This window comes from Crocodylus porosus, unplaced genomic scaffold (genome assembly GCF_001723895.1).
Source record: "Crocodylus porosus isolate Cpor-Errol unplaced genomic scaffold, CroPor_comp1, whole genome shotgun sequence".
In the NCBI taxonomy this organism is placed as follows: Eukaryota; Metazoa; Chordata; order Crocodylia; family Crocodylidae; genus Crocodylus; species Crocodylus porosus.
This window is the reverse complement of record NW_017728947.1, coordinates 41094543-41120702: the sequence shown is the minus strand read 5'-3', so window position 1 is coordinate 41120702 and position 26160 is coordinate 41094543. Positions and strand designations below refer to the sequence as shown.

The 26160-nt window shown below is 47.2% G+C and overlaps 1 protein-coding gene across 4 annotated transcripts in view; it reads right to left on the bottom strand.

Annotated features, from left to right (window-relative positions):
• The window catches only part of TSPAN18 (tetraspanin 18), a 199695-nt gene that overhangs the window by 157125 nt on the left and 16410 nt on the right, over positions 1-26160 (bottom strand). Inside the window, exon 2 of one of the 4 annotated variants that reach the window (XM_019551265.1) lies at positions 5016-5128. The exons of the other annotated variants lie outside the window; for them this stretch is intronic. The gene's annotated coding sequence lies outside the window, so the exon portion shown is untranslated. The remainder of the gene's footprint in view (positions 1-5015; positions 5129-26160) is intronic. 4 annotated transcript variants of the gene reach the window in all.

The following is a 26160-nucleotide window of genomic DNA, read 5'->3' as shown; positions in this document are numbered from 1 at the left end:
CGTTTCTCAGCTACCCTAAGGCAATCTTATGCCTTATCACCCAGGTCTGATGCACACAGAGCAGGAACAGGCTGGCAGGGCATACTTCACAGCAGTGCTTCTGGGCACAGTATTAAAGCAGCATACACATGTCCCAAATAAAATGTCCCAGTAGTTTAAGGAACAGACTTAGTTATAGAAAAGGACTTGAGAAACCATAACTTCTGGAAGATTGCAGGCCACTCTATTCTACCCCACTAAGGAGGTAAAACAAAACCGCCATTTCATTTCAAGTTCTTGTAAAAACCAGGAGGAAAATAAATCCAATTTAAAAAGGTGGGAAAAAAGAAAGACGTTTCAGCTAAAAAAAAAAAAAGTCATGGCTTCAAACTTTAAGAAAGACATTTACACACAAGCCTGTTTAGGCACTAGACTATGCCCACATGCACTATGTAAGCAAGAACTACAGGTAGGATTTCTAAAAGTGCTCATCATCAACACACCTCTACTCTCACTAAATTCAGAAATAAATTCTTAACTGACAACACTAGGAAGATGTTCGTTAACTCTTTGCTAATCCCACTCTCTCTGTTTGCAGTGACTTTTTTCAATAACATTTTAGGGCCTATTCCAAAGCCCAATACCAATAATTTTTAGATCATAACATAATTTAAATATTAGTAGCATGGAGCTAAACTGCAGTAAAACTTAACTGTTGTGTGTTTAAAGAATTAAAAGCATAGTGATAAGTAATGTTAATAAAAAAAGAAGAGCCTTCTATGTATCCATAACAATAAACCTGGCATAAAAAGGAGAGCTTATATGGAAATAAGCAAGCACTTTACATTCCAATTTTAGTTGGCTCATTTGACTGTGACTCCAGAATCAATTAAATTGACTTAAAAAAAAAAAAAAAAAAAAAAAGGTTACAGGGCTTGTTGGTAATTCTCCAGCAAAATAAAGATCCTGTCTAAAACTATTAGGAATGTAACACAACTATTCCCACCCTCTTGTGTTCCCCTCCTTCAGCTTTCTGCCAGGTGCCCCCTCTCCCCATTGAAGTACATTTGAGATTTTATGTCTTGTTTACTACATTCCAAAAGAAACTTGAGTGCTTACAATGGTGTTTTCAGAAGCTCTTTCTAGGCACAGAGTGCCCCCCACCACACATTTAGTTTGAACAGATGTAGCATGCCTAAGAAGTCCTCAATGGTTAGTCTCTGAAGTCTGGAAGAAGTGTCAGATTTGAAAGCTACATTTCCTACCTAAAAAAAAAAGAAAGAAAAATCTCCAGGGAGCCTTGATAGAAATAAAAAGCACTCTCTCCAGATCCTTCTCTCACACTATTATGAGATTTTTTTTTTTTTTTTAAATTAGAATGGGGACTAAAACTCCAAAGAATTTTCACAGATGATTATACATGCACATGCAGATAATTCTCTCAGCCGGACTTGTTAACCTTATTAGCCAGGGACTGGGATTCTTCTCATAGCAGACCTAAGCTGTTCAAATGCAGACCTGAGAGAAATGAGATGGACCTTGTCAGGAAGAAACACAATGCAAGAGCCAGTGCAGAGACAAACATGATGAGATTTTAGGAAAGGAGACAGAGAAGGAGCAGGGTAGATCCACATTGTTCATTAGGAGTGAATTTCCATCCTGACCAGAGGTAAAATGCATGGCCTATGTGCATTCATGGCCCATGCAGGCCTACAGAGGCACTTAAATGACACACAGATTTTATGCTAAGCCTCTCTGCATGGACGAAGTACAACCTATTACAGCAAGTTGGAGCGTGGCTTTCAGTCAGTTTCACACTGGTCTCTCAGACTGCCAGGCCTCCAAGGGCATACTCACACTCAGCCCAGAGATGCAAATAGCTAAAAAAAAAAAAAAAAAAAAAAAAAAAATCATTTTTTTAAATAAGAAAGATGTGTCCATTTTCAGAATGTGTCCACCACCCCCTCTGCTTGGGGTGACGAGTGTTCCAATGCCCAAAGGGCCCATCAGCCCTCCTTTCAAATCCTTCCTTTGATTTAAGCTGTCTTTCTGTTCAGTTCCCCACCCCTTCCCTCCTAAGACAATGTCCAGGACTTCCTTTGCATTGTCCCAAGCATTTACTTGGTCCTTAAATAACAACAATACTACTGTCATCCCTGGCCTTCATGCTTTGCCATTTTGGAGCCAGCTGCTGAGAAGTTCCAATTTCCCTTAAATAAGCTCATTACTCCCATATACACAGCAACAGGGTGTATCGAATGCAGGCAAATTCAAGGACATGCCCCCTCATGAATTTCATAGAGTAAGATAAGCCTGTGAAGTTTGTCCTTGGTGGGACACAGTTACTTTGGTTTATCTTCAGTGAAGAGGCTTCCCAGTTTTCCACACACAGCAAAAATGACTCAAAACAGAAGCACTGAACAGGTTAAAGTTTTCTCTGTCACGTCTCAGCTCCCTTTCCAGATTAGGGGAACAATGAAGTCTCCATACTCTGTGATATTGCTAATGCTTCCTGTGGGGATAGCGGTGCCTGCTGAAAAGAGGATTATGATTATGGTTTAGGAGAAGCGCGCACTGTACTGCCGCGGGAGGCAGAGAATTATCAGGAAAGAAACTGAGCTGCCCCCAAACTGTACACATGGGACTACTGCTTGCCTTGGGTTCTGGCTGACAGCTCTACTTCAAATCACACACCCGCTTATCAGACACGATAATGGAACAGCTGAGCCATGAAAAAAAGAGATACAGACAACTTGTATATAACATCTAGTGTTATAGACCATCCCACCACATTCATCTGCATAAAGCAGTAAAGGACAGAACACAGCATAGTACAACCTCAGATGTGGCCACTGACATCATAGTTACGCCTGTTACTTGGGAAAGTCTGCAAAACACTTTTCCCCTGTTGTTAAAGCCGGTGCGTCCCTACACTGACAATTATGTGGGGTGTATTAGACATTGTGTCCATTAGACCTGAGCAGAAAAAGCATGCTTAGGAATGGATCTAGACAGGGTGTAGCAGCACAGCTACCCCCCATCTCCCCTTTCTGACCACATGGCAGCAACAGCAGCCAGGAATTTTTTTAAGTCACAAAAAAGGTAAGAATTCCTCCCCCTTCCTTCCCTTGCTTGCTCAGAGGCACTTCCCCTTCACATTCCCATCTCCCCTGCCTGCCACTGCTCAAAGGCGTCCACTGTCCGTGCAATCCTGGGGATAAGGGGAACTCCAGCCCTGCTCCAGCTTAGCTGCAAAGGAGCTGGGCTTAGCCCAAGACAACAGCAGTGACAGTGGCTGCAGCAGCCAGGCAGGTTTCTCTCTCCCTGCCTGGTCCTCTGGGGTGTTCTCCACCAGCCTGGGAGCAGGTGTGAGGAGGGGGAACCTGCCCACCAGCTGCCAATGCAGCTGCCCCAGGCCAGGCCCTGTACAGCACAGCTGGAGTAAGAGAGAAGCCCCCCATCCCCTGAGATTGCACAGACAGTGGCAGACAAGGGAGGGGCGAATGGTAGGGGAGGGGAGTGGACTTGGGTTCAAACAGGGAGGAAAAGGCAGGTAGTGGAATTCTTATCTTCCTTTGGACTTAAAAATTGTCCCTGACTGCTGCTTCTGTGGCATGATCTGCCCGCTTTTGTTGAGGGGTGTGGAGAAGGAGGCTGGAAGCAGGAGGTGCATTGCTGCCCTTGCACTCCCTGTATAAAATCTTGGACTTGCTTCTGATCACATTACCTAAAATGCTAGTGGTCTGTCACCATTAGAGCTTTCATCATTACATGGAGTCGAATCAGCTGCAGTTGCGGCAAAAAAAGTTTGCTAATAGTCTCTAATATAGAGAGGGGCAATAATACAGACAAGAAGTAAACTAGGAGATAATGAGTATATCTACACATGCACTTTACTGCCGAGTTGACTAATCAGCTCCGCAGCAAAGCGTCACAGTCTACACATGCGCCAGTATTAGGGAGCAGTAAACTAATTAACTCTGCTGTAAGATAGTAGTGTCAGGGACAGTTCTCTCTTACAGCAAAGGCATTATGTGTGATCAAAGGCACATGTAGATGGGGTTTGCTGGTGTAACTTGCACCCAGTCCCCCCAGCCAGCTGGGGGCCAGACTCTTACCTGAACCTTGTGCCCCAGCCAGCCCCTCCACTGCCCGATGCAGCTACCTGAAGCCCAGACCTCTTCCATCCCTCCCCCACATATCCCCTTCAGCCCAGAGCTGCTGTACCCTGGATCAAAGTGCTGCTGTTACAGATGCACAGGTAGACACTGCTCCCGGGAGCAGTTAACTCCTGTTCAAACTGCTTTAGAGTTTATTGCATCACCTTCATTGCATGCATAGATGCACCAAATAGATTTCAAGCATACACATCTATCACAAAACTTTTCTACGCAAGACAGATTTTGAGCATGTAAGAATTCTACAGACACCCCACCTTAATTCCCATATGTGCCTTCAGTGATGGATTGGCCTGAGTGAATATGATTAGATTCACCCTCCTAGTCTAATAATCACATTGAGGGTGGAAAGTTTCCACCAGAGGTACTTTCACAATTTACACAGTAAAAACTCAAGGGCCCCTTTCACAGTTGTTTATACAATGCTTTCAGTCTTAAGCCTCACCTTTCAGATTCTGTTCAAAGGAGTTTTACTGATCCCTTCTAGGTCCATAAAAAGCCAAATAATCATTGCAACACTGTTAATGTGCAAACATCTTGGATTTTTGAATGTGTAGAAATCAATGGACTCCAACAAGACCTCAAAAATCCATCAGCACCTGCTTTAGCACTAAGTCACAGAGTCATCCCTTGATTTTTGTCCACTTTGCCCATTCCAGCCCAGCCCAATAATCACACCAAAATAATAGTAATAGTATTCCAAATGGCTAAGATAACAAAGCAAATCAACAGGTAACACACTCAAGGGGGACTATGAGATGCTGCAAACCCTTAATAAGCCAGGTTCCCTGGCTCCTTGAGGGGGCTAAGGGCTCTTATCCAAACAAGGCTGAATAGTCTTAATTAACCAAAACAAACCTCTTTGCCCAGGCAGTGGTGTGGTTCACACAGATATCTCCTATCCTTCACGCTGGGGCTGGGCACCAAGCTCTTCCAGATTCCCTCTCTATCCGGTTCTCCTAGTTGTTAATCTCTGTGGAGGAGGAGGAGGAGAAAATAAATAAAAGGAGTTGAAAGATAATGGATTAAACTGGCTTCCGGCTTTTCTACAGGCTACTAAAATAGGATCTTTCGCAACAACTTTCCAGGCACAGGATACAGGGAAAGATCTGAATCCCATTTGCTCAAACATTTCTGACACTTTCCCATTCCCCAAGAACAAAGAAGGGGAGAAAAATGTTAGAAATAATGGATGAAATAAAGCTGCCGTCTTTCAAATCTTAATCAAGTCGTCACACGGACTCTGAGCCTTGGGAAGGCAAGATTTCAATCTGTTTCTCTACTTCACATCCAGACAGAGCTAGCGGAGTAAACCTAGAGTTATGCAAGGGAACTTCAAACCTCAGAGGAGACCGCCTGCTTTATGGTAATAGGGGCCTCAGAGACAGTGACAGTAAATGCTTTGAAGCGTATCTGTTTTAAGAGGATTATGATGATAATTTGATAACAGGTTTTTTGCATACAAATGCAATGAGAGAGAAAGCATCTTTAGCAAAGAGGACAAACAAAGCAGAGGCAGAAAAACAACCTACGAAGTGATTCAAAATATTTGGGGTGCTTTTAAACAAAAGAAATGAAAAGCTGGAGGTTATCAGTTTTGGCAAAAGTGCTCTCCACACTCCACCAGGGTGACAGCTCTCCAAATAAGCCATCTTGCTTGACATAACATGGGAACTGGCAAGGCAAACTCCCCCACACCAACCCCTGACAACTGTTCTTCATCTCCTTCCAGTCTCTGAAGCTCATATAGACCTTGACTGAACCTGGAATGGAGATGGGATACTCAGAGGGATCTTCAGTCACTAATGCAAAGCAGAATATCCTATGGGCTGTCCTAAGCTTGTGCCACAGAATCAATAAGCTGTAAATAACTGTTGGTCTATATGCCTTTCTTCTAGGCCCCAGATGGACTGTACTGCTGGCTAGAGGTGCACTTATATTGGGACATGTGCTTGAGGGCCATGCTTAGGTTGGGAGCTCAAGAACAATAGGAAAGGAGAAGGAGGCAGCTCAAAACCACAAACTGCTCAGATCCACCCCATAGCCATCTGCATTATCTAACAGCCAGCCTCTGATGTGTAGCAGCAGGAGTGAATGGGTAGGCCTTATTTTGTTGGCAGTGGATGTAGGTGATGGCTTAAAATAGTATTTAAAGGTTTGCTTTTGGGAAATTGACTTGAATATATATATTCATTAGAACAGTTCACGGTGGGCAGCAGGGGCTAACTGATTCCTAAAAGCCATGGGTCTCATACAGTTTTCTGAGCTTTTAACACAACAAGGCCAATGGATACACACACAGCCTGGGAAAGTGGGGGCGTGTACCACACTGTTCCATAACATGAGATAAAGTGGCACCAGCTTACAAGGCCTCAGAGCAGTGCAGCGGAGTTTTCTGGTTTTAGGGGAACAGACCAAATTAGGACACCAGTAAAACCCCAGATTAGGATGTGGGCTTGTGATAGGTTTATGAAAATGGAATTTTGTCTGACAACACATGATATGGACAGTGTGATGACCAGAGAGAGAGACCAATCAACCATAGCCACAGATGAAAAGTCATCAGGAGGAGGAAAGACTACAAAAGCAGAGACCTGAGAACAGCAAAGGGCCCAGGTCCTCCTTCCCATCCTCCTCCCTGAGAGGGTCACCCATCCCTGGCCTCTGGGAGGGCTCCCCAAGGCCACCATGGACAGAGGGCACACCACCAGCCTGTCTCATCCACCCCACTGGGGGGGCCCTTGGCATCCCACCTTCAGGCTGCTGACATCTGACACCTAAGAGAGAACCTCAGGAGTGAAGCCTGAGTCCTGGCCAGATGCATCTTAACTCTGATGAGAGCCCTAGGATTGGCAGCTATAGAATTGATTGATTGTCTGTATTGTTTATTTTCTGTTATCACTGTGTATCAGTAAATTTGCCTATTATCGAATGGAAAGGTGGTGGTCAGTCTGAGGGTGGGTCATCCCTCCTTCCTCCCTCCCCCCACCCTAGAAGAAGGCATCTGTCCTCCCAAAACAAGGCATCTGGGTCCTAAATCCAGAGACAACACCAGGGGGCAGGAGGAAAGCCATATAATCATGGCTTTAGGAAATCTGTGGAGAATGGAAATTATCCTTTGTCCAGTAGTCCTCTAAACTCAGGCTAGTCAGTCAAACTCCTGTCCAACAAGTGAAAAAATGAGAGCAGATCTTCATGCCTGCCTCCCTTTTTGAAGATGCAAACTACGAGCCTGCAAAAAGTATACCCACTATTTTCCACCCATTGTTAGCTGTAAGGGAAAATCCTGTTAGTGAAATGGCTAAATATCTGCAGACTTCTCTCTCTGTTGCCCTAAAGACTTCACTTTATCAACTTCCAGATTGCAATTTATACATTTATAAAGCTGATCAATTGCTCTAAGCTCCTCAAAATGCAAGAAAAAAATATTACTGTCAAATGTTTATCAGGCCCAGAAGCCTAGGTGAATGTCATACATTAAAGAAATTAAAAAGCCTACATTCAAGATAGGACTAGAAAGTACATATACTGTATTTTAAAAAGACTCTAATTAAAGTTTCCTCAATATCAAAATTCAATTTCTTTCAGGTTTTGCAAACACTAACTGCCTTGAGCAGAACACTGACTGCCTGCTTGCAGCCCTTGAGATCAGGTTATTACCAGCCAACTATGAGAAATTTAAATCCAGTATTAAACATAATTCCCATTTAACCAAATCTTCATTGTGCAGGGAAAGCTGGCTGCGTATGAATTTGTGTGCACGTGCTTTCTGCCATATGCAGTGATCCATGTCACAAATGCCAGACACTAAAACACTTACTCACGTGAAAGACAAAATCAGCCCTGGTTTCTAGAAAACTGCAGCAAAAAAGAAAGAGGGATGACAAGTAGGATGGGCCATGGGCAGATCTGGGATTTACTAAAAGTGGATGCAGCACACTGCCCCTCAAAGCATAGAAGGATGAAAGCAAGATGTGATTGGAGCCACTTGGTCAGCAGGGGACCTGGAGGAACCAGACAGGGAGCAGTCACATGAGGTGGAGTAGGGGGCACTCCCTGATGTCATTGCTGCCACTGTTCTCAGCTGACCTGGGGATGAAAGGATAGCAGAGCTGCTCCTACTCACTCCAGCCGGGGGTGTGGGAAGCAGTTGTGCAGAGAGCTAGGCTTGGTTGGGGACAACAGCAGTGGCATGCCTTTTCCTCCTACTAGACCCTGCTCCCTGCCCTCCTTTCCCTCAGTATTCCCCACTGGCCAAGAGCAGGCACTGGAAAGAGGAACCTAGGCACTGCCACTGCTTTCTCCATCTGATCTAGGAACTTCACACAGCTTCACACAGCTGTTCCCTACAGCGTGGGGCAAGAGCAGGTCGGTCAGAAGCAGCTCTGCCCCTTTTCCCCTGCCCCCATGCCTGCATCTGCTGGAGACAGTGGAGCAGCACACAGGCTCCTCCTTACAGTGCCTGCTCCTAGCCAGCAGGGGCGGAAAGCAAGTGCTGGAAACCTGCAAACCACCACTGTTTGGTATCCCATATAGCCACTGCTTGCAGTCTTTGGTTAGCAGGGTTCAAATTAGAGGGGTGCTTGGGGAGGGCAGAGCCCCCCCATAAGAGATGAGAGCCCCCTGTAAGATCTGAAAATCATAACCGGGGGGGGGGGGTCTCCGATTTTATTAGGGCATTGTGACAGGCAGCCCAATTTTTTTTGCAGACCTCCACAAGAGTCAAAGTGTCATTTGAACCCTGCTGGTTAGAGCAGAGCAAGAATAGTTCCAGGCCTTACAGATTCATAGATGCCAGGGCTTGAAGGAACCTCAGAAGATCATCGAGTCCAGCCCCCTGCCCCAGTGGCAGGAAGTCAGCAGGGATCACAGGATCCCAGAAAGATAAATATCCAAATATCTCTTGAAGGTGTTCAAGGTAAGCGCTTGAACCACCTCCAGCAACAGCCTATTCCAAACCTTGGGGTCTTGGACAGTAAAGAAATTCTTCCTTATGTCCAGCCTAAAACAGTTGTGGAGGAGTCTGTGACCATTTGACATTGTTCACCAGAGCACCCCAAGGGATGACAGACTTTCCCCCAGATACTGGTAGTCACCCCTGATAAACTTGTAGGTGGCCATTAGATCACCCCTGAGCCTGTGCTTTTCCAGGCTAAAGAGCTCCATGGCTCTCAGCCTGTCGTCGTAAGGTCTGCTTTCCTGATCTCTCAAGCTTCTCCACATCCTTTTTGAATTGTGGAGCCCAAAACTGGACGCAGTACTCCAGCTGCAGCCTCACCAAGGCCGAGTAAGGGGAGAATGACGTCCTGGGATTTACTTGAGAAGCGCCTATAGATGCAGGCCAGCGTTTTGCTCGCTTTACTAGCCACAGCATCATGCTGAGGGCTCACGTTCATCTTGTGGTCAAATCAGGACCCCTAAGTCCCTTTCATCTGTAGTGCTAACCAGCATAGCACTGCCAAGCCTATAAGCACGCTACAGGTTTTTCCTCCCAAGGTGGAGAACCTTGCATTTTTCGGAGTTAAACACCATCAAGTTCTCATCTGCCCATTTGCTGAGCCTGTCCAGATAAGCCTGGATCACCTGCCTGTCTTCTGGTGCGGATGCTTTGCCTCAAAGTTTGGTGTCATCTGAACTTGGCCAGTTCGCTTCCGATACCAATGTCTATGTCATTAATGAAGATGTTAAATAGTATAGGCCCAACGCCAGAGCCTTGAGGGACCCCCCTGGTCACAGTGCAGTACGACGATTGACTTCTGTCCACCACCACCTTCTGAGTCCTACCGCAGAGTTAATTCCCCAGCCAGCAGATCGTGGTGAGGCCGAGGCTGCAGTTAGCCAGTTTTGCCTAGAGGTGATCATGGGATACCAGATTGAAGACTTTTTCAAAGTCAAGATATATGACATCAATCTCTTCTCCCTTGTCCAGGTGATAGGTCACCCGGTCATAGAAGTAAATGAGATTGGTCAAGCAAGACCTACCCGCAATAAACCCATGCTGACTATCCCTTAGGATGTTGCCACCAGCCAGTCTGTTAAGGATGGCCTCTTTGATAAATTTTTTCTAAGACCTTTCCCAGGATAGAGGTCAGACTGATGCTTGCCAGTTCCTTGAGTACCCTGGGGTGTAAACTGTCAGGGCCAGCTGACTTGAAGGTACCCAGCTTCTCAAGGTGTTCCTTCATAAGGCCAGCACTGATGGAGGGTAAGGGAGCTCCCTCACCCAGGCCTCCCCACCCCATAGAGGGCAGGGGGGTCCCATGGGACTGGTGAAAAAATGATGCAAAATACCCATTTAGCAAGTTTGCTTTTCCTGGGTGTCAGTTGTCCCATCTGATTTAGCAGGAGTCCAGTGGTGCCCTTGCTTTTCCTCTGGCTCCCCACATATCTAAAAAAGGACTTTTTATTGTCCTTGATATTTGTAGCTAGCTGGAGTTCCATCGCAGCCTTGGCTTTCCTTATTTGTTCCCTGCAGGTCTGAACCAGTGCAGAGCAATTCTCCTTGGTGCTGGATCCAGTTCTCCATCCTTTGCAGGTCTTTCTTTTAAGATGCAGGACGTCCGCTAGTTCCCTAAAGAGCCAATGGGGCTGCTGTGCCCTTTTGCTGCCTTTCCTCCAAGACGGGATTGACTTTGCTTGTGCATCCAGAATTGCTCCCTTGAGGAACAACCACTCATCCTGCACTCCTCTCCCCTTTGGGTTGTGGCTCTTTAGGGCCTCACTGACAAGCCTCCTTAGCTTGTCAAAGTCAGCTTTCCTGAAGTCAAGGACTTCTGTATTACTGACTGACTTGCCAGCTTTATGGCAGATGGTGAAGGTGATCAGCTCGTGGTCACTGTCACCCAGCTTCCCTTTGATCATTATATCACTGATTAGGTCATCCCTGGCTGCCAGTACCAGGTCGAGCAGCGCTTTTCCTCTTGTCGGCCCGTAGACTTCCTGCGTCAGACAGAGCTTATCTATGCATGAGAGAAAGCTATGTGACTGCTCGGATTTGGCCGAGCGCTCTTCCCACATGATGTCTGGGTAGTTGAAGTTTCCCATGACAACCATGCACTGGGAGCATGTGGCCTCAGCCAACTCCCTGGAGAACTCCTGGTCGAGGTCTTGATCCTGGGTGGGAGGTGTGTAATAGACTTCCACCGTTATGTCCCTTGTGCCGTGTTCCCCATGGATTTTCACCCAGAGGGTCTCAAGTCGTCCACCCTGGGCACCAATGTCAGCTTGCAGGGACACGTAGCTTTCCTTAACATAGAGAACTACACCCCTGCCCCTTTTGTTCACTCTCTCTCTTCTGTACAGGTTATAGCCATCTATACCCATGGCCCAGTCATGGGTGGAGTCCCACCTGGTCTCCGTTATCCCTATCACATCATAATTATTTGAATTTAGCAGGAGGACAAGTTCATCCTGCTTATTCCCCAAGCTCCTGGCATTTCTGTATAGGCACGCAAGTGTCCCTTTGGGGGCCCTTGCCTTGCCTACAGTTCATTCCAGGGCTGGGGCAGGGGTGGGCTCCCTTGACTACCTTAGCCTGCTGGCTTTGCAAGGGTTGCTCAGCAAGCCAGCAGTGGTAGTAGTCCCTCCAACAGGCTTAGCTGAAAGCCCGGTGGAGCAGGTCAGCCAGTCTGGCGGTAAAGAGCCTCCTCTCCAGCAGAGAGAGGTGGAGGCCATCCCTTTCCAGCAGCTCACTGCCTCTCTCTCCAAAGAGCAGGCTGTGGTCATGGAAGCCAAAGCCTTCCCGACGACACCAGCACTGCAGTCTCTGAAACCCCCCTGCTGGGAAGACAAAGTACCATCCCCAGCCTGCAGTAGTAGTCTGCCCTTACCCTGTGCACAGATCTGGGGGGCACATGCCCCCATGTCTCCCAGACCGGATGCCTGGTCCCACACCCTACCCTGCCCTAGCTGAGCAGTGACTGCCCCTGCCCGACTCAGCCCCACTCGCTCCCTCACTGCGGAGGCCTCAGTCTGCCCCTGCCCACATGCCCCTTCCCTCCCCCACCCCTTTTCCTCTCCAACAGACTTACCAGCTGGATGCTGTGCTTCAAGCTGCTGGGCTGCACTGCTGGACATGTGCATGCTGTGGCTGTACCCATGCAAGTGGCATTTATCAGCAACGTTATTGGCCACATGAGCCAAAAAAAGTCGATTGCTGATAATGTCAAATTTCCTTTTATCAGTGCCAATACAATATGGACTCATGTATTGGTGCACCTCTACTGCTTTAGCTACTAATACTTAATACTAATATACTAAATTAATATTTCACTATTCTTTGGATCAAGAAGTGAAATTTAAATCCTTCCCTTCCCAGCTAAATTCCAAGGCAGTGGACAAAGCTAGTTCATTAAAAGAGTTTGCGTATGAGAAGCTACCATGGAGTAGCTGAGGCATTGTAAAACCCCACCCTCATTTACCTTCCAGTAACTTGTCCATGCATCCATCCTAAGGAGTTGTTCTTTTTCCTCAAATTCTCTGTTCCAATTAGTGTTTCAGTATTTTATACCAGCTGCAAGTTTGACCAGGACAGAGTGAGAGAAGTGCATTCTCCCCTAGGTGGGTAGGGCACTGTCCTCATGGGCAGATCCAGGGTTTCATAAAGGGGGGTACAGGACCAGCAACCTGCACTATAAGGGTGGCTGCACACTCTGCTCTGCCTGTGACACCTGCCCTCCTCCCCGCCCCCCCCCCACACACACCAGGGCCAGCAGACTGGGCCACAGGAGCAGCAACTGGGAACATTAAGTCCCTCAAGATGGTAGGGTTGCCAACTCTGTTTAAATCTATTCTGGGAGGTTTCCAGAATGCCACTGTGTCCACATGTTTGCATATATCAGTTACAGATTATGGTGCATAGACTTTACATCAGAAAGGCAAATGTACATTACTAATACATTTTAAACACCCCCTGGTATAAATCAGATGCAACATTTAATATTTAAGGAATGCCCTATCATTTTTCAGTCCTGGAGGGTTGGCGACCCTACAAGACAGTAAGAAAATTCTCTCCCCACTCCCTTCCCCTCCATGCTCAGTAGCACATCCCTTCTTCTACCATTCCTTTCTCCCCTCCCGGACCCCCACTCATTGCTGCTGACTCTGGGGCAGGAGAGGCAGCTCCAGAGCTGCTCCTGTCCTGCTGCAGCTGGGTTGCACATAGAGCTAGGTTCAGCTAGTGACAGCAGAGGTAGTGGGTAGGTTCCCTTCCCCTTTTTCCATCTCCCACCCCGTACACCTGCTCCCTAGTTGGTAGGGAACAATGGGAGGGTTGTGGGGATGGGACACAGCAGGGAGGAGGGACCCACCTGCTGCTGTCCCTGGCTGAGCCCTACACCTAGGGATACATGGCTAGAGTGGGAAAGATCAGCTCTGGAGCTCCCTCCACCTCACTCTTATAACAGCTGGAGAAAGCAGCAGCAGTGGGTGGGGGAAGGGGAGGGAAAGTGCTGCTGAGGATGGAGGGGAAGGCAGGGGGGATTCTCACTTGCTTCAAGGACTTAAAAATAAGTCCCCTGCTGCTGCTTCCATAGGCTGGTTGACTGAACGAGGGATGCACCCCTGTGTGTCCTTGGTCACCATGGAATATATGGGGTCAAAAAAGGGATTTGAACCAGCATTTCCCACATCAGTTTCCCAGCCACTGACCTCTACTGTATCCCAGGGGGATGAAGCAACAAAACCTCCATTTTGTCAGTGGACCTCTTTTAGATCTCTGATCTTTTTTTTGGCCCAAATTATTTCAATTGAACCTGAATTCACAGATAGTTTGGGATCAATTTAAAACTGTAGTTTTCAGCAAATAATCTGTTAATGGAAAGGTGCTTTGACTAGCTTTAGACTGCAAATTGGAGGCTTGGATTCCGGGGCTGTTAATAAACGTTACCATTTTCTAGGTTTAATCTGGAGTACAGCTATCACTATGTACACGTGGATGTCTGTAGTCTGAATTAAAATTGGCTCCAGTCTGAATGTATTAATTCTCACTGAATGAGAATTAAAGTTAATGCAGACTAGGGAAGTCCAAATCTGGCCATTTAAACTGTGTATACCATATTGCTGTTAGAAAAACAGTCCTTAGGAACTCAGATAAACATTCCTTAGGAATGCAGGCAAGCATTTTGCAACACAAGAGAGGCGCAAAGTAACACCTTTGCAAAATCTCACCTGCCAGGAATACCTCACTGTGACTAAGTATCAGTATCCTGACTAAGCCCCCCAGCTTTGCCCAAGCACATGGCCTACTGGTCTGTGAAGAAGGGGGCAAATGCTCACAATTGTCTATTAACCCTTAATTTGAATTGAAATTTAATTTGAACTGTGTAATGTAAATCACTTAACATGGTTTAGAAAATGGTGAGTACATCTACAAATGTAGATTTGTACAAATAGCCCTGGTGTCCAGGATACTTGCTAGGAATAAACAGTGCCGTCTCTCCACTAATCAATTGCATTTCCTTAGGAAAGGGATTCCAGCTTCACATACTATGATTCTGTTCCAGGGTGACTTTTAACTGGATTCAAATTTGCTCATTTGAATGCACACTAAGGAATGATCTGCACTCCTTGACCTGGACTTTTCCTAAGCACTCTAGAATTCACTTAATGGTCTGCTGTAATGGCTTACATGACTTAGTTATCCTGGAGATGAATTTACCCTTTTGTACTTCTATGGATCTTGGATATCACCCGTAGACAATTAAACATGTCTCAGCAGCCTGGAATCACGTAAAATGTGACTACAAGAGCGGAACTGCAGTGGAATCATGCAAAAGGTATTTGTAGGATGGGGTGGGGAATAGTGTAGTAGTTTCTTTCCTTTTAGTTTTAGAAAGCAGGGAGCCCTCAACAGTGAATTTAGCCACGTAACTGCTGCCATCATAGTGTTATGGCTATATAACTTGGGTAAAGAAACTTAAAGTGTGCCCAACTCCTTTAGTACAACATTTGAAACTTGCTTGTCTCTGAAATGACCCCCAGTGACTGAACCAAGACTCCTCACTGAGCTACCTCCAGCTTTCTGTGGGTAGTCCGATCTGTAGGCAGAGGGAGAGGAAATGGAAGCCACAGCTGTCTTCAGTAGCTTTTTGCCCTTACTGCTGATATGTTCAAGGATATGGACACACAACATGGCTATGTCATTGTAATCTATCCTTACGTGGGTGTCCATGAGGAACGAACATCATGTGCAACTATACACTGTTATAACTTGCTAGAACATGAATTTAGAGTTACCTTGGGAAAAATCAGAAGTAAAAGTACACTGGTGTATGTTATACCTGTTAGGTATCACATGTCTTCTTCTATTGAGTTAGCTATTTGCTTAATGCAAAAAGGCTATTATCAGCTCTTTTGCCACCTAGTGGTGAGATGTTGTAATAGTATCTACTCTAGCAGCTATTCTGAGAGTTTATCCAGCAATCATCTGCCTGCTCTAAGATGGTTACACTGGTGCCAATATGCTACCCATCCAGGTCCAAATGGAAATCACAGTGGCAAGAGAAGCTGTTTTCTGACTTTAGACCCCAGAAAGGCACCGCCATAGCCTGTGTGAAATAGTGGAAATAATACTGGCAGACCTGCTTCTGCATTATCAGGCCAAACCAGTGAGGAATGATGAAGACACTATTATGAAATTGTCCCTGTGTTTTTGGTTTAGTCCTGCTCCTTCCTTTTCAAGGCAGAGCTGCAGTGAAGAGGCATTAGCTATAAAATGCTTGCCTTGCTCTGCTCCTTTCTTCTGTCCCACATCACTCCTGCTCCTTTCATGGATGGCACAGCTTGGCCCCATTCAGGGGTGGATCCAGGTTGGTGCAACTGTCCCCAGCTGATCCAGATGCAGGAGAAGTGTTTGTTGTTGGAAACTCCATTCTGAGGGGGACTGAGGGTGCAATCTGCCACCCTGACCCCTTAGCCAGGGAAGTCTGCTGCTTCCCAGGCGCCGATATCAGAGACATTGCGGAGAAGATCCCTGAACTCCTCCAGCCTGCTGACCACTACCCTATGTTCCTTATCAATGTGGGCACCAATGACACGGCTCAGAGTGCTCCCAGCCAGGTCATGAGGTGCTGCAGGGATTTGGGAGCGGAGCTTAAAGGGTTGGGGGCACAGGTGTTGTTCTCTTCGATCCTCCCAGTCTCGGACTATGGACCAAGGAGGGAGAGGAGGATCCAGGTAAGAATGCTGGGGTCAAACAACCCTGGCTAGGTGAATGTCTAGCCACCTTTTGAAGACCCTCAGGATAGGAGCGAGCACCACTTCCCTTGGAAGTTGGTTCCAGATCCTAGCCGCCCTGACTGTGAAGTAGTGCCTCCTGATATCTAGCCTGAATCTACTCTCTGTCAACTTATGGCCATTACTCCTTCTTACTCCCAGTAGTTGGGCTGGGGCTGGGCTCGGGGCAGGTGACAATGGTGCTGGGAGGGGGGCTATGGGGTGGGCTATAACCACCACAAAATTCACCATAGCCTCCCCCCCGGCCCCAAGCCCTCCCTCCCAGCACTGCCCTGGCCCAAACCCACTGCCAGGAAAAGCCTGGTGCCACTCCTGGCCCCAGCAGCAGCCCACCTTTGCCCCAGGCACAGATCCAGGGGGGCCTATGGACCCCCATGCCTCTCCTGGAGGTGCACACAGCAGCACCTCCCCACCCCCGCATTTCCCAAACCAGCCACTCATGGCTCTGTCCCATGACCTATCCAGCTGGGCAGTGCCTACCCCTGCCCCAGCCCCACGCCCTCCCTCATGGGGGGGGGGGGGCTTGATCTGCCAGTTCATGTCTTTTCCTTCCCATGCCCCTTCCCTCCAGCAGACTTGCCAGCAGGATGCTGCTCTTGAAGCTGCTGGGCTTGCCTATCAGCAATCGGATCAATTTTGGCCAATATAGCTTGTTAATAATTGGCCATCGGTATCGGCCCAAAAAATCTTTATTGGTGCACCTTTATAAAGTAGTAGTAGTAGTAGTAGTAGTCACTAAATAGTCATGTAGCTTTAGTATTCCAGAGCCTCACTTCTTTAAGTAGTGATCGCATCCAATGTGTGCACAGTACCAAATGCAGAACGTTTGTCCAAGTAAGCACTGATATGGAGCAGCCAATCTGCAGCTTTAGCAGATCCTGTAAAAGTAGCATAAGAGGCAGCCTCCTCCATCTCCACACCCCCACACCCCCCTCCGACATGCACATGGCTAACAGCTGCAGGATGCTAGGATGTGCAGTTGCTGATTAATAGCACCGGTGTATTTCAAACATTCCATCTATAGGAGAAGGGGAGACTGAGTTTTGCAAAATTACCCATGAAGTTAAAAACAACAATAAAAAATCCAGCAGCATGCCTCTTCTGTTCTATATCAAAACTATTTCCCATGGGCAGCCCTTAATGAAGCTCTCCAAGTAGGTCTGCGCTCTATCTGAACACCTGCACTGCCCTCTCAAAGAGAGATGTCTGTTTAGTCCATCTTTCTATTAAATACTATTACCAAAGCAAGCCTGCATATCCCACTCTCTGATCTGCTCAGTAATGACAGGTTGCAGGCTCACCCAGCAGCCTGTCTCCAAAGACAAGCTTTCCTCAGAAATGTTTTGATTTGTACCTTTGTGTTTAATATTTAACTTCCAGATGTTACCTGGTTAATTAACTAGAGAAGCACAAGATGACATGCCATGCACACAATTTGACCCCCCCATTCTTATCCCCTTATATTCCCATATTCTTCCAACCCCCACTCACACAGCAAGCCTCAACTGGTGGGTCATTATTTGGGGTTCAGAGATCTGAGTGGGGAATTGCTGCATAGCCTAGGGGACTGCATTCATAACTGTTGCTTGTCCCTGATAGGTTTGGCTATTTATGTGCAGTTGTGTACCGCTGTTTTCAAATCAATGAACACAACATAATATATGACACGGAAAAAACAATAAACCCAAACTATAACATTCATGAAACACTGCCAAAACTTCAGAGGACAGTTTATTATTGAAAAGATAACTTTCCCCTGCAGGATCTAGATCCATCATCCATTGTTAAGTACAAGATTCAGAAAGCAGCTCATTGGAAACTGACTACAAATACAGTAGAGAACTCATTGGAAACTGACTATGAATACAAGTGAAATTGACCTGGCCATTTCTCCTGACAGAGCTGAGAGAAATGCAAAGAAAAAACCCCAAAATAGAACAACTGGAAGGGAAACATTTATAAAATTATGCACAATGTAATTTGTTGATGTTACAGTTTCCAATGTTATTTACCAATGTTACAATTTACAATGTTATTTACCAATGTAGGATTTTAATGCCAGCATGGGTCAGGACATTTACAATTCATGCTCGCTCTGTGGAGAACAATCACATCCTCCTGCTCCAAAAGCCCTGAATGTTTGAGCTAAAGGAGACTCTCCAAAGGCTGTTCAGAGCAAAGCTTTCCAGCTTTTAAGTGGCTGGAAGCTGCGCTCTCTGTGGTCTGTACCAGCAGGAAGCTGTGCTACTGTGAGCCACAGGTCCCAGGGGTGTCTCCTCCCTGCTGCCCTGGACATGACGGCAGCTTCCCCCTTCCCCTCCACTACATCACATGGGCAGCCTCCCTGCACTGTGTGCATTTGCAACCCTCGCCTCAGCTTCCCAACAATGGGCTACCCTGGTGCACTTTGCTGCCCTGCACCCTGGGACACAGGCAAGCAGGAAAAGCCAGAGGAAGAGAGAAGAAGCAGCAGGAGCTGGGGGAGGAGAGGGGCAGGAATCCAGGGGCCACCGTTTAATCCCCTCAGGGGCCAGCTCATGGGCTGCTACTTGAACAGCCCTGGTCAACAGTATCTAGCCCTTGACATACAATTGACCAGTTCTTCATTTCTTGGCATAGAAGGCAGTATCTCTTCCACACACATGCACACCTCTGTAGTCATTTTCAGCAGACTGTATTCATTTCAGATTGCATTACCTAAACCATATTTTGAAGCACAACACAATAATCCTTCATGTGAATTTGGTCCAAATGCTGTATCTATCAAATCCCTTTATCCAGACTTGCAGTCTTTCATTGAAAGTGCTAGCAAATTCAGGGATTTGCCCAGAGCCACACAAGAAGCCAGTGTCAAGCATCAGGACTAGATTTTGGGAGCTCCTGTTTGTCAGTTCAGTGCTTCAACTTTCCCTGTCTTTCAAAGTAGGACTACTGTGTAAAGGCTGTTCTTCAATGCTTAGTCCAGTTTTAAATGTCCCACATAGTCATTTTGTCATTTTGGGAGGAAAGGGAAGAGGGTGTGACTACTCCACAAGCTATAGTCTCCCACTGACATTGTTTGCTTGCCTTTACTTAGTTTCTTCCTTCTGCAATAACTCCTACACTCGCTTTTATCCACCATCAAAAAACATTTTTGCTACAGCACCCCTCCTCCCACTAGCTGCCCTAGCAGTGATATTAATCTGGGAGAGGGTGGGGAGACAGTAAGTAGGTAGAAAACATTGATGCTCTGAAGGTATGAGGGAAGGTGATTTAATTGGCATGTATATGGCTTAATTAACTTTAAAAAAAAAGTGTGAAGTCCACTGAAATCTAAAAGTGAAAGCATAATGAAGACAAACCAACAACCCAGCGATTCAGATTTCCCCTGGAAGCTGAAATTGCCTGGGTAAGCCTGACTTAAGGTAAGCACAAAGAGATTCATTTTTCTAGGATACTTTACAGAGGGTTAGGGGAAAGGCAGAATCTCAGTAGTGCTCACAAACCCAGTTGCTGAGTCTTCCAAAGTGATAAAAATATTCCCATTATGGTTTGGAACCAGATAAAGAGGCTCTCTGACGAGTTAAAAACAATGTGCCCGACATGTCAAAAACCCAGATAAAATTCCAAAAGGAGTGGAAGAGAAACTTTTTCCTGAGATGTTAATTGCCAGAATCTCAGGGTGCATCGACAGTGCAATCAGTGGTGTAAACACTACCTTTCCAGGCAACCTATAACCCATAGGGTGGATCTGGTCCACAGCGCTGCTCTACCTGGCTCGTGGATGTGGGGCTCTAATACCAGTTGCTTTCCCCACACCGGTGAGGAGAGAAGTAGTGGCAGTGGTAGTTTTCCCCACATAGTGGTGAGAAATGTTGGCAACCAGGTCCTAGCACCCAACACCTGCCTCCAACTTGAACTGGGTCACCCGCAGCCTAAAAAGATAGATGACTTAAACCTATCCAAATGAGCTAGCTTGGGAAGTGGAGACACAGCAAACCACAGCTCACCACTGCTTGCCAACACAGTTTTACCCTAGCTTCTCAGGCAGATTTTCCTTCTAAGAGGCCACAACTGTCTCATTGCACAACTATAAAATTGTCTTTGCTGCTAACCTGGGGCCTGATTCCTCTGTAATTAATGCTGATTAATAAAGAGTATTATTAATTAACTGAAGTCAACAGTTGCACTAGCATCAACCTGGTATGAGGGAATGGAATAGAGTACCTCAAGTTCTGTAAAAAGAACTGGTCCAAACTATCTTTCCATTAATATGCATGGGTGAAGCCAGGATTTAGAAAACAGGGCTGTAGCTGATGCCCCTGGTGCTGCCCCTCAGACCATGGGTGGGGGTAGGGGTCACATGCAGCTGGACACCCTGAGCCAGCAGGGGACATTGGAGGGAAGGGAGATCAGGTGGGGAGCAGGGGAAGGAAAGAGAAACCCACCCACTGTGGCTGCCAAAGCTGCTGTCCCTAGCTGAGCCTGGCACCTGCACCAGTGCTTCCTACAATCCACAGCTGGAGTAGAGCAGGAGCAGATCTGGGACTCCCCTATTCATCAGGTTATAGTGGAAGGTATGTCTGTTCTTCTAGCACCTGGTCCTTGCCCAGCCCTTTCATGTCTCCCATCAGCCAGGGGTTCCATTTGCCAGAAGCAGCTGCATGTGGTGGTGGGCTCAGCCCAAGACAGAAGCAGCTGGCAGGTTCTCTCTACCCCCCACCCCCAGCTGAGGGCAGATGCAGGAAGAAGGAACCCTTCTGCCACTGCCACTGCCACTGCCCCAGCTGAGCCAGACATCCTGCCCAGCTGCTCCGCAAAGCCTTTGGCTAGAGCAGGGCAGCAGCAGCCCTGGGACTCCTCACCACAGCCCTGGGTCAGTCAGGGATAGTGGCAGATGGGTTCACTCTTCTTCGTCCTGCTCTGTGCTTAGCTCTCCCAGGTGTCTCTGCCAGCCCAGGGGCTCCAGCAGCAATCTCAAGAAGCTAACTTTAACAGGACAGTGTTACCCAACATAGCTTGAGCACCCTGCACTCCACTGGGGAACAGGCATGGGCTCCAGCTGCTGTGGCTAGGTCATGCCCTTCTCTTACCCTGTTTACAGAACCTCCCTGACCTGCCACAGGCTCATGCTTCCCCCTGTCTAGTGCCCCCTCCAAACCTGCTCCTTGTGTTCACACCTCACTCACCCCCCAGCCCTTAGATATGCTAGGGTCACCCAGCAGAGCCAGTGCTGCAGCAACCCCAGCTGTGCTAAGTAACAATGCTGCTTCAGCTGTCAGACAGTCCATACAATGTTCCATCCCCACCTCAGCCCTGTTCTTCCCAGAGGGTAGAAGCAGCTCTCTACAACCAGCAATGAGTCTACAAAAGCCCGAAGGAATTGCACTAGCTCCCTCACAGCCATCCTCATTGGCAGCCCAAAAAGGAACTGGGACCCTCGTCCCTTTAATGGCAGCAAGAATCAAAAAGGGGTACGACTGCACCACTGCACGCCCCCATAGATCTGCCCTAGGTAATACCCCAACTTATTCCCCCCTCCCCCTCCTTAACCTTATGCCTGACATAGAAAGGATTAAAAAGAAAGTCTGCTGGAGGTAAGACAGCAGACCTATTAGCATTTTGATAGCTTTCCACAACACGTATAGCAAAAAGTCTTTAAAATTCATTGCACTGAGATTAATCCTTCAAGTACAGCATTTCCTCCTCAGCTTGAGGCAACCACCAAGTTTTTCCGTTCTTTAATGCCTTGATAAAAGGCTCCAAGGAGCTGCCAGGCTGAAACACACTCAGGAAAGGCAGAGGCCTGTGGTTCAAGAAAGGCAGGCCACCTCCTGTCAGAAAGGCTGTGTGCAGCAGCTTGGCTTTAATTAACAAACAACTACAGGGCAATCCGATTAAAGTTGTGTGGTTCTTCCCAGACACTGCAGAACCCTGGGAGACAGACTGGCAATCGTGCCTCACAGGTCAAGACGCACACATAGACAGCCTTCTTTTCAGAGGTGTTGAACCTACACAGCTGCAGCGACTTCAAATGAAGTTATGAATTCTCTGGACCTTTGACAAGCACTTCCTAAAAGCCTGAGGCACTGGAAATTGTGGGTGCTTGACACCTAATGGGTAGGGGTCTACCACACTCAAGGATTTTGTGGGCAGATCATGGGGCTGGCCACCATCTTGGCAAGCTGAGCATGGCGGGCCCCCACCCTATGCCACTGATTGGCCGAGGTGCCCCAGCAGACCTGTCCCGCCCCACAGATTGCCACATGGCCTGAAACTGCACTTTAATTACCCTGAGTAAGCCCAGGAAAGCCATTAATCCATGTGTTATTAAGTGTGGATTAATAGCTTCCCTAGGCTTAATCAGGTAATTAAACTGTAGTTTCAGGCCATCCCCAAACAGCGGGCTCCATGATTTTGGTCAGCTCCTAGAAAAAAAAAAGGGTACAGTGACCCCAGCTGACTTTCTGCCCTTGGGGCAGGGGGCTGGACTCAATCTCCTGAGGTCCCTTCCAGCCCTAATGTCTATGAAAACTATGAAATGTACCAGCAAACAGAGAAAAGGGAGGGAAACCCTGTGCACACCTGCAGTCTTGGAGCAAGGGGGAAAGGTGGATGAGGAGAGGGCAGAAGGGGTGGAGTGGGGCTACTGGCAGCAAGAGGCATGGCAGCTATAGGCAGTTACTTGCAGAGCCCACCATTTTACCCAGGGCACATTCAAATTTGCAGTTTCTGTAAAATCGTGAAATGCGAACTTGGTAGGTCCCTACTGATGGGGCCAAGGGCTTAAATTTCCCTTCAAGAACTTCAGCAGTCCCTCAGTTTTAAAATGTAAAAATTGGCACGGGTACCCTTTATTGTGGTGATGGGTATATTCAAAATGCTCGTGTAATAAAGCATCATGTTATTTGATGGCAGCAAATGTGCCCTATCGTTTCATAGATTTCATAGACGTTAGGGCTGGAAGGGACCTCAGAAGATCATCAAGTCCAGCCCCCTGCCCCAGGGGCAGGAAGTCAACTAGGGTCAAAGGATCCCAGCAAGATAAGCATCCAACTGTTTTCTGAATGAGTCCAGAGTAGGTGCCTGCACCACTTCTGGAGGGAGTCTATTCCAGGTCTTAGGGGCTCAGACCATAAAGAAATTTTTTCTTCTGTCTAGCCTAAAACAGTTTTGTAGGAGTTTATGACCATTGGTCCTTGTTTTTCCTTGGGGCGCTCTGGTGAACAGACGTTCTCCCAGATCCTGATGTATACCCCTTATGTATTTATAGGCAGCCACCAGGTCCCCCCGGAGCCTGCGCTTTTCCAGACTGAAGAGTCCCATGGCTCTCAGCCTCTCTTCATAAGGCCTGTTCTCCTAGCCCCTGATCACATGTGCAGCTCTCTTCTGGACTCTCTCAAGGTCCTCCACATCCTTCTTGAATTGCAGAGCCCAGCACTGGATGGAGTACTCCAGTTGCGGCCTCACCAAGGCCGAGTACAGCGGGAGGATGACATCCTGAAATTTACTTGAGAAGCATCTATGGATGCAAGCCAGAGTTTGGTTTGCTTTACCAGCTGCAACATCGCATTGGTGGCTCATGTTCATCTTGTGGTCAATCATGACCCCCAAGTCTTTTTCAGCAGTGGTGCTAGAAAGCATAGCACTGCCCAGCCTACAAGTATGTGGCAGGTCCCCCCCACAAGGTATAATACCTTATATTTATTGATATCGAACATCATCAGGTTTGTATCCACCCACTTACTAAGTTTATCCAAGTCAGTCTGGAACATTAGGCTGTCCACAGGGGTGGATGCTATGTCCCAAAGTTTAGTGTCATAGGCAAATATAGCCAGTGCGCTCCTGACACCAATGTCCACATCACTGATAAAGATGTTAAAGAGAGTTCCTGAGTAACCACCTATGACAGGTTAGAAGGGCCTCAATTTCAACTGAGAATGTAAAATGCAACAACCATTTTCCACCTAGCTGTCATAAATACATGGTCAAAATGAAACGTAAGGACTTGAGCACATGGAGGCTTTGGCTTTCATCAAGTCAGGTTGAGAATTCCCAGATTCAGTTTTGTAAGAGACTATAAAATAGAATTTTTCCCCTTGCCAAGTTTAAGTTTGAAATACCATTCAATGAAGGTGGTGTCCTAGTTACTGCTCAAATGAAGAAAGATGGTACATTTCAGGGTGACCTGGATAGGACAGCACTTGGGAGCCCTATTCCTTGCTCTGCCACAGATTTCCTGTATAATCACAAGCAAGCCACTTAGTCTCTGCGGCTGCCTGTACACAAGTGTGGAGGCTGCTCTGACACTAATTACAGCACATTGGTGCAGACTTGATTAATCGAGTCTGCTAAAGCATGGTAATAATTACTATGCTCCAGTAGCCTCCCACATCTCACGTAACAGCATCCCCACACTTCAAAATGATGGCGGGGGGGCCTCAACTGAAGTTCTTCAAACCAGCTTTAGTTCAAGCACCCCTGCCACCATTCTGAAGCACAGGATCGCCGATACACAAGACATTGCAGCCTTTTAATTAGAGCAGCTCTGAGAACTGCACTAATTAAAGTGCTACCCCTGGAGGGCATGTAAAAGTGCCCCAAATGCTTCAGCTTTCTTATCTGTATGATAGGACAGTAATTCCCTTCCTCCTAGGGCTGTGGTGAGGATAAAATCTATTAATGACTGTGAGGTGCTATGGTGAGGTAATGGGAAATTTTGCCAGCTGTTTCGTTTTGACACTTTTGACTCATTCTGAGACTGAAACGGTGAAAGCGAAACGAAACAAAGGGCTTCGAAACAGCCTTGAAACTAAATGAGGCCAGTCAGAGATTTCATAGACATTAGGGCTGGAAGGGACCTCGGAAGATCATCGAGTCCGCCCCCAGCCTGAAGGGCAGGAAGTCAGCCGGGGTCATAGGATCCCAGCAAGATATCCATCCAATTTACTCTTGAGGGTGTTTAACGTAGGTGCGTGAACCACCTCCGATGGCAGGCTGTTCCAGACCTTGGGGGCTTGGACAGTAAAGAAATTCTTCCTTATTTCCAGCCTGAAATGATCTTGCTGGACAATGGTTTATAACTGTTCAACCTCGTCATCCCTTAGGGCACTCTGGAGAACAGACATTCCCCCAGATACTGGCGGTCACCCCTGATAAACTTATAGGTGGTCATCAGATCACCCCTGAGCCTGCGCTTTTCCAGGCTAAAGAGCCCCATGGCTCTCAGCCTGTTGTCGTAAGGTCTGTTTTCCTGACCTCTGATCATGCATCTGGATTCTCTCAAGCTTCCCCACATCCTTTTTGAATTGTGGAACCCAAAACTGGACGCAGTACTCCAGCTGCGGCCTCACCAAGGCTGAGTACAAGGGGAGAATGACGTCCCGGGATTTTCTTGAGAAGCAGCTATGGATGCAAGCCAGCATTTTGGTTTACTAGCCACAGCATCGCACTGCAGGCTCATGTTCATCTTGTGGTCAATGATGACCCCCAAGTCTCTTCCTTCCCTAGTGCTAGCCAGCGTAACACTGCCGAGCCTATAAGCACGCTACAGGTTTTTCCTCCCAAAGTGGAGAACCTTGCATTTTTCGGTGTTAAACACCATCAGGTTCTCATCCGCCCATTTGCTGAACCTGTTCAGGTCACCCTGGATCACCCGCCTGTCTTCTGGTGTGGATGTTTTGCCTCAAAGTTTGGCATCATCGGCGAACTTGGCCAGTCCGCTCCTGACTCCAATGTCCACATCATTAATGAATATGTTGAACAATATGGGTCCAAGGACAGAGCCTTG